This window comes from Calliphora vicina, chromosome 1 (assembly GCF_958450345.1).
Source record: "Calliphora vicina chromosome 1, idCalVici1.1, whole genome shotgun sequence".
In the NCBI taxonomy this organism is placed as follows: Eukaryota; Metazoa; Arthropoda; class Insecta; order Diptera; family Calliphoridae; genus Calliphora; species Calliphora vicina.
Window position 1 is genome coordinate 847,445 of NC_088780.1, and position 15,440 is coordinate 862,884.

Here is a 15,440-nt window from a genome sequence, read left to right on the forward strand (position 1 = left end):
AGCAACTATTCTTTGTTTTAATAAACAAGTAAAATGGTATTGTCGGGCAAGGCAGACCTTATGATACCCTACACCTAGTATATGATTATAAAGAGTTTTCTTTTGATATGAAACTTATTTGTGTTATGGACCAATCATAACAAAATTTGGTGGAATGCTTTGCGAATATATGAAACATATTTATGTTGAATTTTGTTTGGACACTGACGTATTTCAGAGATTTATGTATATTAATGACATTTTCGAGATTGCTGTTTATATGTGAGCTATGCACAGTGGGGCAGAATTGAAATCTTTTGGAAATAAATCTGGTATTTCTAAACGGCTGGTCCGATCGGGATAAAATTGTATGTGGGCGTAGCCAAGGAGCATTCGAGTTTAAGTTATTAAAATGTGCCATACAAATGGTCCAGGGCGTCGATATGGAGGCTCAAAGTAGGGTACCTTCGACATGTAAAATTTTTAAACACGTGCAATTTGTGTGTTTCGAGTTATATGCATTTAAAAATTGAAATTTTGCCATACCTTGGCCGGCTATTTTAAAAATATAGGGCGTAATTTCCCTCCGAATTTCGAAAATTTGTTAGTTAGACAACTAAATAAGATGCATTATTGCTTAGATTTGAGGTCAATATCTATTATGGATCCAAAAATAAACGATTTTCAATTTAAATATTCAAAAAATTGTTGATTTTTGCTGTTTTTTGGGCGAAAGGGTGACTTAACTCTTTTTTAATTAAAAAAAAACTTTCTTTAAGAATGTATAACAATTTTTCTCTTTTTTAATTTATAGTTTCAAACATATATCATCCGATTAGTGTCTAACGATTTTTTTCTTTTTGTTAACTCCGATTTCAAAAATGTTAATGCCATTCAATAGTAAACACATTTAAACTAATGGTGTTTTCTTTTCTGTCATAAATGCTGCATTTATTCTGCCTTTTACCTTTCTTTGTGTTCTTTTCTGAAAAAAATGTAGTTTGGTCGTGTTCTTTTCTAATAATGTTACCCTAAAACCCTGAAGATATGCTACATGTTTCACCCTCAATTTTATCAAAGGGTTAGAAATGCACCACTTTTTTTGTATGCAAAAAGTATAGTTTTTTAATAATTAGTAGCTACATAAAAGAAAATTGCATAAATGGTAATGATTTTGTTCTATTGTGATCGTTAAAAATGCAACACATTATGAAGGTATGGGTAACATTTAATAAATGGTACACAATACATAGGCTACATTTTGTGTCAGAAAAAAAAACCATAAGGTAGCCAAAAAATTAGATAAAAATATTGTCAATTGTGTGCGTGGCATGCTGTTAAAGTCAAATATTTTATGTCATTTTATAAAAATGTGATTTTTGTAAATTTGATCAGAAGTAAATTATCATTACTCGCAAATAATTATAGATAATTGGATGATTTTTCTTTTGTTATGTTGGTAGGATAATAGTCTTTAAGAGCTGATATGATTTGTCATTGTACCGTTTATACCTGATGTGTTATTAATTTTTTTCTCAGGTACTATATTTTAGCCAAATTTGAATTTCAGTGGAGTAAAAGTGCTTAGGGTCAAAAGGGTTTAAACAAATTTTATAACCTGGAGAAAGTCCAAAGTGTCATCTTTAAGCTTATATATACTTGTTGACCTGTTTTGATCTGTTTGTTGAACACTTTTTTCATTTGAATGAAATTACTCCCAAATTTTTGTTCTATTTTTATTTTATTTGTTCATATGACTGGCGCAAAGTACAAGTCGCAATTTTGAAGATATTGCGATAAAATTTGGTACATAAATTTTTTTCGTCCCGAGGACGAAGTCTATTGAAAATTACTGAAATCGGTCCACTATTTCACATAGCACCCATACAAATGTTCTCCCGAAGTTATACTTTATCGGTCGTAAATGGTTAATTTATATATGTATCTACACATATTTTGCACAAAATATGTTTTATATAAACTGAATTACTGTCACCTAATTTTATGATGAACGGTCCATTATTAGTCATAGCTCCCATATAAGACCCGCTTCCGAAAATCACTTTAACGAGCATAAATCGCTTAAAAATGTTGGTATAAACATAAAATTCAATAGAAATAACATTCATATAGACGTAAATCACACGACCTAATTTCATGGCGATAGGTCCATAATTAGTCATAGCTCCCATATAAGACCCGCTTCCGAAAATCATTCACGAAAATAAATTATAGTGTAGGGTATTATATAGTCGAGCTTGGCCGAACATACTTCCTTACTTGTTTTTATCTGCTGATAACTTTTTTAATAAGTATAGCTGATTCAAAAAACAAAAAATTTGCATTTTCATAATAAATGCTATAAAAAATTAAAAGTTCAACTTTAACCTTAAATTGCGCAACAATTGCTGAACCGATTTTAATGAAATTAAAACTGGAGAAAAATTCAAGAAGTTATCTGTCCACCAAAATTTCTAAAATATCTCTATCGGATCAAAAGTTAGAGAGTTTTGGCCGATGAAAAACGAAAATGAGCCACTGTGCGGCGTAATAATTCCAATTAGAGTTTTGAAAATATTCTCCTGTGCTATCTTTAGATTTTCCAGTCGCTGTTCGTGTTCTTGTAGTCGTTTTTTCACGTCTTTTTTTTCTCTTATTCAATAAATTCAATTTATCTTCTTCTCTTTTTATTAATTGCATAGCAACTGGAGGTGCGATGTCAAATAAATCTAGGAACTCCATACATGATTTTCTCTTTTTTTATTGAACTTTTTAGAGAGTCCATATTTCTGTGATGACATCAGTTCCTCCACACTTTGTACAATTTCATCAACTTCAATATAAAATTCATTGCTTATAAATTTGGAATCCGTGTTTTTAATTTTTTTTCTAATTGCAAGACGCGCACTATATTTTAATGTTATTTTTTCAGTTATCATATTTTTTTAAATGGCTCTCATATTATTGGAAGTTTACTCCTAATTAATTGCATTTTTAATTAAAAATAAATAATTCAGAATACTATTTAAACTCTTCCAAGCTCTCTCTTAGAGACTCGCAACACAAAATTATTATTAAATTAATAATTCATAACACTTCTTCAGATATTCGGAATATCGTGTTGTAATACTTAAGTGAACCGGTGAAATAAAAAAAGGTATGTCAGAATGCTTTGCAAGAAATTAAAAACATCGATCTTATCAACATTGATTATTACCTCAGTGGGTCACGTCTTAGAGTATATTTGAATCTTTCAATTGGAACAAAAGTATTTCATAGACCTCATTGTCACCCTATTATATTAGTATATTGTGTAATACAGTAAATGAACATTAAAATATTGTTTATCTGTTCATATATGAGTATCTATATATCGTTGGCTTAACATGCAAAGGCTCTAAGTCCACTTTTTTAGAAATTGAGATTTTAATGCAGTAATGTACAATAAGTAAAAACACATTGATTACAAAGAAAAAAATTGAAGTTATCTCGCATTTTGTTGTTGTTTTGTAGTGATGAGCAAAAGCGCTTAGTCCAATTTAACACAATTTATCACAAGAAAAAGCTCTAACCCTATAAAAAGTACAGTTTAACCATTTCTGTCAAATTGTTCAATGACATGTATTAAAACAAGTAAGAAAAAATGGTCGGTCATGCCCAACCATTTCTTTTAAATTTTAAAAAAGTAATTTTCGGAAGAGGGTCTTATTTGGGAGCTGTGACTTATTATGGACCGATCGCCATCAAAGTTATTTGCGTTGAATTTTATGTGTATACCAACATTTTTAAGAGATATATGTATGTAAAAGTGATTATGTTAAAGTGATTTTTGGAAGCGGGCCCTATATGGGAGCTATGACTAATTATAGACCGATCGTCATGAAATTAGGTGACATGAAGTATTTCGGGAGGACATTTGTATGGGGGCTAGGGGAAATAATGGACCGATTTCAGCTAGTTTCAATAGGCTTCGTCCTTGGGCCTAAAAAAAGTGTATATACCACATTTTATCGAAATGTCTTCAAAATTAATCGACTCATAAAGTGATTCTGAGTCTATCGGTATAATTTAGGGTGGGTGTTAGACTAATATTTTTGGGCGTTACAATTATCTACACAAACGTATTATAGCTATGTATATTCGGCTGTGCCGAATCTTATATATCCTTCACCGAATTGTACTTTAAAATACAAATTTTAAATATTTTTAGGCATACAAAATTTAAAAAAAAAAATTCAAAATTGTTTTTTAAAATTTAAAAAAAACTTTTTTTCTAAATTGTTTTTTTTTTCAAGTTTTTTAAATTTTTTTTAAATTATTAGTGATAAACAAGTAGTAGATCTATATTTGGCTGTGCCGAATCTTTTATATGTCCTTCTTAAAAAAGTTTTTTCCAAAATTTTTTTTTTAAATTTTTTAATTTTTTTTTTAAATTTTTAAAAATTAAAAAAAAGAATTATGGCAAAAAAAATTTTTTGATGAAAAAAAAAATTCGGGTTAAAATATATTTTTCCTGATTTTGACTTGTTGTAGGTCCAACTTTCTATAGCCTTATATAAATGGTTGCAATGGACTTTGAAATTTCTATCATTAGATACCCATATTATCTATATTAATGACTTAGTAATCCAGATATAAAAACTAGTAGATAAGAAATGAAAGACAAGTTCTAAGAAAAAGACCTAAGTCCATAGAAAAAATACAAACTAAGCAATAGAAAAAGCTCTAAGTCCAAAAAACCTTTTATCTAGGCAAATACTTATGTTATCATTTTGCTTTTACACACATCGAAAACAAAGAAAAATACAAAAAAATTGCGTTTACAGAGTTCAAAAATATTTACGCAAAAAAAAGTTTGAATGTTTTTTGTCTCTAATGTAAAATTTTAAAATATGGACTTAGAGCCTTTGCATGTTAAGCCAGCGATATGTATTTTGAAAAGCTCTGCTTCGACGACACCTGTTAATTTTTTTTTGCTTTTGGTTGCACTTGATTTAGAATTGCAAATTCTTAATTTATTTACGTGTACAAATATTTGTTTACTCACATGTAAATATTTATCACAACTTTTACATTTATTTGAACACACACACAAATGTTTATGTACGAGTAATAAAACATGAAAGCACTCCAGTACAAATCCATGTTATCGTAAAAACAACAAATGATAAATGCGTTTTAGATTGCCTCGATAATTGCTACAGTTAAAAGCAGTTTAGATAAAGTATGAATGTAGATTTCGTATGTAAAAAAAACATTACAAAAAAACATTATTATGAAATCTAGCAAAAAGGTAAAAAAGAAAAACTGTAAAACTTAAGAATTTAAAACAATGATTCTAAAAAGACTTTTCAAAAAACGAATCATTATGAATAGAACAGTTCTAGCAAATGTTTTTTTGAATTTCAAACTAAATATTGTTAAACTCGACTACACTTCCTCTTTGCGAATGTGAAATTTTATTCAAATCGGAGTAACGGTTTAGAAGTTACAGATTTATTTCCCTCTTTTTTTATTCTGACGGCTATTGTGACGTCTATTTAAAACACCTTTTTTAACTGTTTCATGTGGACTTTTATTTTTACGTTGAAAAATAACTGTTTTAGATAAATTTTTATTTTTAAAGTTACAAAATAACTGTTATAAAATAACTTTTTTGATATAACCGTTACGGTCCCTGTTTTTAAATTCTCTTTTGAAACTGCATTCGTGTCCACACAGTTAAGTTTTTGCTTTTCAGTTTTTGACATTTCTGTACAGAACGAATACGAACAAATAAATGTGGATGACAAACTCAATAAAAACTTCATGTACATGAAAGAGAGTACCCTTTTCCATTCCTCTTTTCCCTTTCATCATCAAACTCAAATGTTTTGCAGCAAATGTTTCACAGCATGGATGGGGACTAATGCCCAACCATAACTGCCTCAAGCAACTTTACATATTTTTTATTATTTGTTTAAATTTTGATATTTGTGTTTTTATATTTTTAAATTAAATTAAATTAAATAAGCAATAAGCACCAAATCCCCAAAAATTCAAGCACTTGAACATTTTGTTGGAATTTGTCTTGACTTGAATGCAAATGTAATTATGTTTTAAACTTGAAAAATATTTGAAAAATTAAATATTTTTCAAACAAAAAACATATGGATTGAATTTATGTTACCTTTTCACTGGAGAATGCTGTTGAAATAAAGTGTAATACAACTGTAATTCAATTGCTTGACTATAATTCAAGGCTTGAATTACACTTGCCTTGAACTTGAGTTCCAGTAAAAATGCTTATTGGGTTAATTAAAATACATACCTATATGGAAACTATGCTGCCTTAAGTCAACGAAAATTCAATGAAGATAAGTCGATTATAGATTTTTTCTTGTGACCTTAACAAAATAGTAAAATATAGAAATGAAAAATTATAATGCAAACAATAAAATTATATTAAGAAAACAAAATAATGAAAAAAAAATATGCAACAAATATGCTATAAAATGAAAAATATGCTAAAAATATGCAGTAAAGAGCAAAATATGCAAAAAAATATGCACTAACAAATCGATGCTAAAATTCTTAAAATTATCTGAAACGGATGAATAACTAACTCATATGTTTATACGAAGCACAGTAAAAAATATTATATTGCATATTTTTGGTTGCCCTGTTAATAACATTAATAACAAGTAAGAGTACTATATTCGGCCGTGCCGAATCTTAAATACCCTCCACCTAAATATGATGGTATAAAAACTGAAATAATATTACAATTGTTAGAATGACTAGTTTACGCAGAAGATATTTTATTTCAAATGTACAAAAAATTGTATCTAATTCAGCAATTTATAACTGAAATTCCTATTAGAACATATGAAATTTAACAATTTATATACTTAATAATTAGTTAATACGTTTGGATCAACATTTTTCCCTTTTAACCTCAAGTGAAGAAACAGAGTATAAAAAAAGGGTATACAAATATATTTAGACAAATTTCAAAATATTTGGTTGTGGGACTTATGTGGGAGCTATGACCTATTATGATTCGATTGTCATAAAATATTTTTACGTGATTTTTATGTATTTATATGAGAGCTGTGGCCAATTATGGACCAATATTCACAAAATTCAGTATTATGATTTTTGAATATAAATAACTGATATGTGTACTATTTTGGTTTAATATATGGATGCTATGACCTACTATGGTCCTAAGTATTTAAGGTCTATTTTTGTAGGATATCATATAAACAATGCTATTAACAAGGATGGATCTTATATGGGAGCTATGCCGAGTTATGGACCAATATTTAAAAAATCTTGTAGTACGATTCTTGGATACAAATTACTGATCGGTGTAAAATTTTGGTTCAGTATAGATTTTTTTGGATATTTGTGCAGGTTAATGTGTTTTCCTGAAGTGGTTCTTATATGGAGGTTATGACCAATTATGGGCCTATCATCATAAAATTTGGTACATCGATTTTTGCATATATTGAATAAATTTGTTTTGAATTTCAACCTGATAACTATATTTGTAAGAAATTTATGAAGATTTTAATGATTTTCGGGAGTGGACCTTATATGAGAGCTATGGTTAAATATGGACCGATATTCACAAAATCCAGAAGTATGATTACTGTATTCAAATTACTGATTTTTGCGTAATTTCATTTTATTTTTTTCGGAAATGGGCCTTATAGGGGAGCTATGACCAATTATCGGCCAATCTGCATAAAATTTGGTACCTATATATATGAGTATAATTTTTGTCGAATTTTAGCATTATAAATGTATTTATAACAGATTTATGAGTACTTAACTGATTTTTGGAAGTGGACCTTATATGGGAGCTATGGTCAAATATGGACCGATATTCACAAAATCCAGTAGTATGATTTCTAAATATAATCTACGGATGTTTGTGAAATTTTGTTTTGATATTGATATTTTTTAGATATTTATGTAGGCTATTGTGTTTTACGGAAGTGGTCCTTATATGGGAGCTATAACCAATTATCGGCCGATCTTCATAGAATTAGGTACAGCGATTTTGGTATATATGGGGATTATTTATGTCGAACTTGAACTTGATAGCGACATTAATAAGATTTTCGGAAGTGTACTTTATATGGGGGCTATGGTCAAATATGGGCCGATCCCCGAAAAATTTTGTAATATAATTTTTTTTACCACAAGATTTATTTTTGCTGAATTTTATATGGATATTCCTATTCTGTAGGCATTTATAGACCATAGAACCATATTTCAGGAAGAAATTTATATGGGGGCTAGGAGAAATCTTGGACCGATTCTTATAATTTTCACAAGAGTTACTCCTTTTATCATAAAAGTAACGAGTGCAAAATTTTATGATATTAGCTGCAATATATTTACAAAAAATGTCCAAAAATGTGTGAAAATTATCAATTTTTTTTGAGGTTGTCCCACATTTTAATTCATAACTTTGGTGCCACTGTACCGATTTTGCTGATTTTCAATACCAAACTGCTTAGGACAATAATAAACATTTTTCTTGCAACACTACTAAGTTTGTTTGCGTATTTTGGACGTGAGCGTGTTTTACACAGGCGGACAGACGGACAGACGGACATGGCTCAATCGACTTAGAATTTCATTTTTCAAGGATCAATAATATATAAACTTTGTTGGGTCTCAGATGAATATTTCTCAATGTTACACACGGAATGACAAACTTATATATACCCTCATTCACCACTTATGGTGGTGGAGGGTATAAAATGGTGATGTGTAATGTGTTAGAAAAAGTATACTTTTTTTTTAATTATATATCGTTTTGAATTATTATTGTTGCCTCTTTTATTGTTAAATCTGTGCATTTTTCAAAAATATTGTTGGCACTAAACTAAATAGTTCATCGTAAAACATTATAGAATGTATTAACTGATTTTATTGTTATTGTGGTTGCTCTTAACATATTAGTGTGATAAGGTTTAAAGCTGAATGAATGAATTATTATATAGTATGCATTTTAAAATTGTGCATTTTATCAGTTATTAATAGTTTTAAGGTGAGGCCATAAATAAATGCGTCATAAATCATTTTATTGTGTAATTATTACAAATAAAAAAACACACATTCATGAACACTATATATTAGGGTGAACCTTTTTCTGCAATTTTTATATTTTTGATGCTCCTAAAGTTTGAAATGGTTCTTTGTCAGCTAAAAATCAAATGCTGAAAACTTTAGCAAAATCGGATAACGTTTAGAGGCAGCGCATTTTATTTAAAGTTTTGAGTTTTCAAAAATTAAATTTTGAAAAAATTGTGAAAATTTTCTGACATCGATAAACGATTGAAATCGGATACCAGATAAAAAATATAAAATTGTATGCAAATCTCAAATCATAAACCAAATTTAAAAAAAAATGTTTATGATTCTTTCTAATCAGCACTATATTTTAACGGTTCTTATGCATTTCTCCCAAATGTTTTAAAATTATTTCTTATGAAAACATTCCTTACCCCTATTAACACTAAGCCTGGTTACGTGTTAATTAATAGTTATACTGTCGGTTAAAATTATTTTTGTATGAAAACTGTCAGTATAACTATTAGTTAACTGATAACCAGACTTCGTGTTACTGGTGTTAGCCTATTTATTAATATTTAATTTCAGATTGCATCTTTGGATTGCTTAATTAAATTTATAGGACATTGTTAACCCTTCTATATCTGGGATCAAAATTGTCCATTATATCAATGTAAACTTGATTTATTATGATCCAGTTTTGCCATATATTGGACCATATCTCTTAAAAATATTTTCTTATCTGGGCTTCATTAACGCATATTAAATGTATAAATTATACTATAAATTTAGTAAAATTATGTTATTATGACCATATTTGTATATGATTCTTAGTATTGAAAACTATTTTTTATTAATTAGTTTTGTTGTTTTGAGTCTTAATAATTTAATGTTAATAATTTTCTGGGAATTTTATATTACAAAAAAATTATATTATTATTTATATTATTAAAAAATAATATGAAATTAAATATTAGAAAAGAAGCATCGAAATGTATTTTTAAGAAAAATTTGTGACCAAAAAATTTCCTGGAAATCCGCCAATTTCAAATCGGTCTTCACGCTAAATAATAATAGGTAAAAATTGTTAAAAATTGTATTTTTAATCCTCATTTAACGTTTAAAAAATGTTTGAAAATCTAAAATATGGAATTTTATGATTTTTTTTATCAAATTATAATGGGTTATCAGAAAATGTTTCTATTATAAATTTTTTCTTCTATACAATAAAATTTTTTATTGATAATTTAATTTTTCCACATTTAATTTTTGAAGTTCTGTTTTGCAATTATTGCTATTTTGTCCCAAAACTTCAAGTTTATCAAATTTTCAGCATTTGATTTTATGATGATGGAGAACAATTGTAGACATGGGAGAATCGAAAATCACAAAAGTGCAAAATAAGCACCTCCCTATTGTATATAGATTTGTATGTACGCATACAATTGTACTGTACTTATGCAAACACACAACTTTAATTAAAAATTTATACGAGTCATATTTTTATTATCGAATACATACGTGATTTATTTGTTAAATGTGTACATTTTAAACGGCAAATCGAAAATTCGAAAATACCTACGTACTTTTATTTAAATTTGGCGTGATTATAGATTATTCACTGCTGCCTTATTTAGGTTACCTAAGAAAAATATAATTATAAAGAACTAGATTAATTTATTCTATAATTTAGATGTGGTAGCAATATGTTTCAGGTAAAAATATAAATTTTGGCAATAGCTACGCCACACGGTGGCTCATATCTCAATTTCATCGGCCAAAAGTCCAACTTTTTGTTAACTCCTTAAACTAACACATTAAAACTAAGGTAGCCAAAAAATTAGATAAAAATATTGTCAATTGTGTGCGTGGCATGCTGTTAAAGTCAAATATTTTATGTCATTTTATAAAAATGTGATTTTTGTAAATTTGATCAGAAGTAAATTATCATTACTCGCAAATAATTATAGATAATTGGATGATTTTTCTTTTGTTATGTTGGTAGGATAATAGTCTTTAAGAGCTGATATGATTTGTCATTGTACCGTTTATACCTGATGTGTTATTAATTTTTTTCTCAGGTACTATATTTTAGCCAAATTTGAATTTCAGTGGAGTAAAAGTGCTTAGGGTCAAAAGGGGTTAAACAAATTGTACAACCAGGAGAATGTCCAAAGTGTCATCTTTAAGCTTATATATACTTGTTGATCTGTTTTGACCTGTTTGTTGAACACTTTTTTCATTTTAATGAAATTACTCCCAAATTTTTGTTCTATTTTTATTTTATTTATTCATATGACTGGCGCAAAGTACAAGTCGCAATTTTGAAGATATTGCGATAAAATTTGGTACATAAATTTTTTTCAGCCCGAGGACGAAGTCTATTGAAAATTACTGAAATCGGTCCACTATTTCACCTAGCGCTCATACAAATGTTCTCCCGAAGTTATACTTTATCGGTCGTAAATGGTTAATTTATATATGTATCTACACAAATTTTGCTCCAAATAAGTTTTATATAAACTGAATTAATGTCACCTAATTTTATGATGATCGGTCCATTATTAGTCATAGCTCCCATATAAGACCCGCTACCGAAAATCACTTTAACGAGCATAAATCTCTTAAAAATGTTGGTATAAACATAAAATTCAACATAAATAACTCCCATATAGACATAAATCACACGACCTAATTTCATGGCGATAGGTCCATAATTAGTCATAGCTCCCATATACGACCCGCTTCCGAAAATCATTCACGAAAATAAATTATAGTGTAGGGTATTATATAGTCGAGCTTGGCCGAACATACTTCCTTACTTGTTTTTATCTGCTGATAACTTTTTTAATAAGTATAGCTGATTCAAAAAACAAAAAATTTGCATTTTCATACTAAATGCTGTAAAAAATTAAAAGTTCAACTTTAACCTTAAATTGCGTAACAACTGCTGAACCGATTTTAATGAAATTAAAACTGGAGACAAATTCAAGAAGTTATCTGTACACCAAAAAAAAATTTCTAAAATATCTCTATCGATTCAAAAGTTACAGAGTTCTTTCTAGCCGATGAAAAACGAAAATAAGCCACTGTGCGCCAGTATTATACAATTCTTAAATGCTGCTCAGAATATTTATGTACGCCAACCAAATTTCTAAATTCGGACGTCACTAATTCTGTCATTGTCAAAGTATAATGCATTGGCTATTGCATTGATTACAGTATACTTGCAGGCGTTACAGAGAGAAAAATCCTAATTTTTGTAACAACAAAATACATCAAAATTGGAAGAGGGAGAATCTATCTATATATATAAATATGAAATGGTCCATATATGTAATCGCATCACGTGAGAACGGCTGGAGTGATTTGGCTGATTTTTTTATTCGATTCGAAATGTTCATGACATGATTAAAAAAAAAATCAACCAAAAATTCCTGGTAAAACTCGGAAACTTAGAGTTTTTAATATATTGCTCCTTTTCACTTCTCATTTTTCTTAATAAGATAATTTTTTTTTGGAGAAACTGGAAGAACTAACAACACTGCCTCCTTTTCACTACTACAGAAATTCCGATATTAATTATATTAATTTTTTTTTTTTTATAAAATCAATTCACATTTTTTATTTTACTACGCAGGGGTAGCGAAGCGCACCTGGTCAAGCTAGTTTTTAATATATTTTACTTTCAGTTAAGGGAACTCACATTAACATAATAAGTAAATAATTTCTTTAAAACATACTTTAATTAATTCTAAGTATTATCTTTTCGGATTTCTTCTCGATCTCTTTGAAATGTTGTTACAGCGTCACCTTTCGGAACCGTTGAGTTAGATTATAAAATTTGTTTCCAAAAATATATTTTTTTAAATAAGTTTATCATGAAAACTGTTGATATAATTTGTTTATGCACGAAATAAATTTAAAAATCACAAAAAAAAACACCAAATTTCACTGCACTTTTGTTTTGTCTAGGTATGAATGAGTAGAAGTTAAAGTGCTACCATGTATGTCTGTCATTGTTTACATATTTGTCCATTTTAATAGCGCACATGATCCTTAATGCTTTAGCAGACAGTTGTTTTTAAATCTTTTTAGTTTTTTCATGCCTGTCTGTCTGTTTGTTTGTATGTCTGTCAGTCAGTCTGAATGTCGTTTAATCACACCATGGCATCTACGGTAACACACCAACTGGCTAACAGATCTTTTGCAAAGAAACAAAAATATAAATGAATACGTGGTTAGTTTTTTCTTTCGTAAATTTGTTTTAGTAAACCTTCATTTTAGTTTTGTTTTCATACCCTTCTCCATGAATGGCAAGTTCCTAAATATGTTTGTGATTCCATTTGTAATAAAATATTCTTTTAAAGTATATATGTAAATAATGGATCATTAGAGGTCCATACATACTAAGACGTACAAAATTTAAACATTGTTTCATTAAAAAATTAGTTTTTGTTAAGGAACTGATTTTGCACATAACAACCAATATTCCACCATAAAACTGGTTTATAGCCAGAAGAAATTATTTTTAATTTTTCTTTTAAAGTAGACTAAGGTGAAGGGTATATAAGATGCGGCTCAGCCGAACATACATAGCACTCCAAGTTATTTTTTTTTTTAAATGAAATTTAAGTGTAATGAATAGCTTTGCTTTATGAAATTTTTATGCTCGTATGGTTCCATACTCGTATGTGCTTAAATGGTGTTTATTTACTACGTTCTACTATCCAGTGCTGTTCAAATTCAGAGAGTAGATGGTTTTGTTGACATTTCGAAAAATTCAAAGCAGCTTTGAGTGTTGACGCTGAATTTGTCAGAAAACAGAGGAAGTGATAAGTCAAGCCGAATTTTGTCTACCACTACCACTACCATATTACAAAACCTGTGTACATACGTTGCCTAGGAACACACTTAGCAATACATTTATTTAGGCGGCAATACGACTACAGTAGATGAGTACAAATGCAACAACTAAATGATAATGCCGGCATACTTTGATGGGGCTTAAAGTACATATTTTCAACGTCAACTGTTGTTTATTTTTTCAGGTTTTGCAAATTTCTGTTGTGGTACTCGTACTTTCATTTGCTTTTGTTCTATTCTGTTTTTGTTTGGTTGTGTCTGCTTATACATACGAGTACTATACTTCAACTGTGGTCTGCCACAGTAAATTTACCACTTGACGTTTGTATTTGTCACTTTTGTCGGACTTTAAAACCTGCATGTTGTCTGGGTCTGTGCCTACCTCTATCTACAATGATGCCGCTTCGCTTTCGTACTACGAAGCGAAGTACGTTTCGCACAATTAATCTTTGCATTTATGTAAAATATATGCAGAAGGTGAGAAAAACACTTCATGTCTAACAAAATAGAAAAACTAACTCTAATACCAATACAATAACCAAGAGTAGATGACAGTGTGGCGTCAACGATATTATTATGGAATATTTGTTGCATACTAAGCAATAAAAGGTTTTAGTGGTTGGCAATACATCGACAACCTAAATATTATTGCATATAAAAATACAATATATTCTTTGAAATGGGGTTGGAGTTTAATATTCTTAATTTTTTGTTATTATTTATGTCCCTTTTGTGGAAATTTTTTGATTTACTCTCTATTTTTATCTTGTTTATAAAAAACTGAAAATATTATATGAAAAAGACACCAATGTGTTTATACCCTACACTACCATAGTGGAGAGGATACCGATCGACTTAGAATCACTTTATGAGTTCGTCTGGCTGGTTGGCTGTCCATGTAAACCTTGTGCGCAAAGTACAGGTCGCAATTTTGAAGATATTTCGATCAGATTTGGTACATATAATTTTTTTCGGGCCCAGCCCCCATACAATGTCCTCCCGAAATTGGACTTTATCGGTCATAAATGCTTAATTTATATATGTATCTCCACAAATTTCCCTCGAAATAAGTTTTATATATACGAAATTCATGTCACCAAATTTCATTATGATCGGTCCATAATTAGTCATAGCTCCCATATAAGACCCGCTTCCGAAAATCACTTTAACGTGCATATATCTCCTAAAAATGTTGGTAAACACACAAAATTCAACATAAATAACCTTCATATAAAGATAAATCACACGACATAATTTCATGGTGATCGGTCCATAATTGGTCATAGCTCCCATATAAAACCAACTTCCGAATATCACTCACGAATATAAATTATTGATATTTTAAATGAAAAAATGTTTTTGCTCATTTACTTAGTGTAGGGTATTTCTTACTTATTTTATAATATAATCAAGTATTTTGAGTGGAAATCTTACATGTGTTTTGTTATTGTAACACATTTTATTTGAATTATTTATTTAAACAGTTCTCAAAATCTCTATTATAAACGGGTTATAATTTCGGA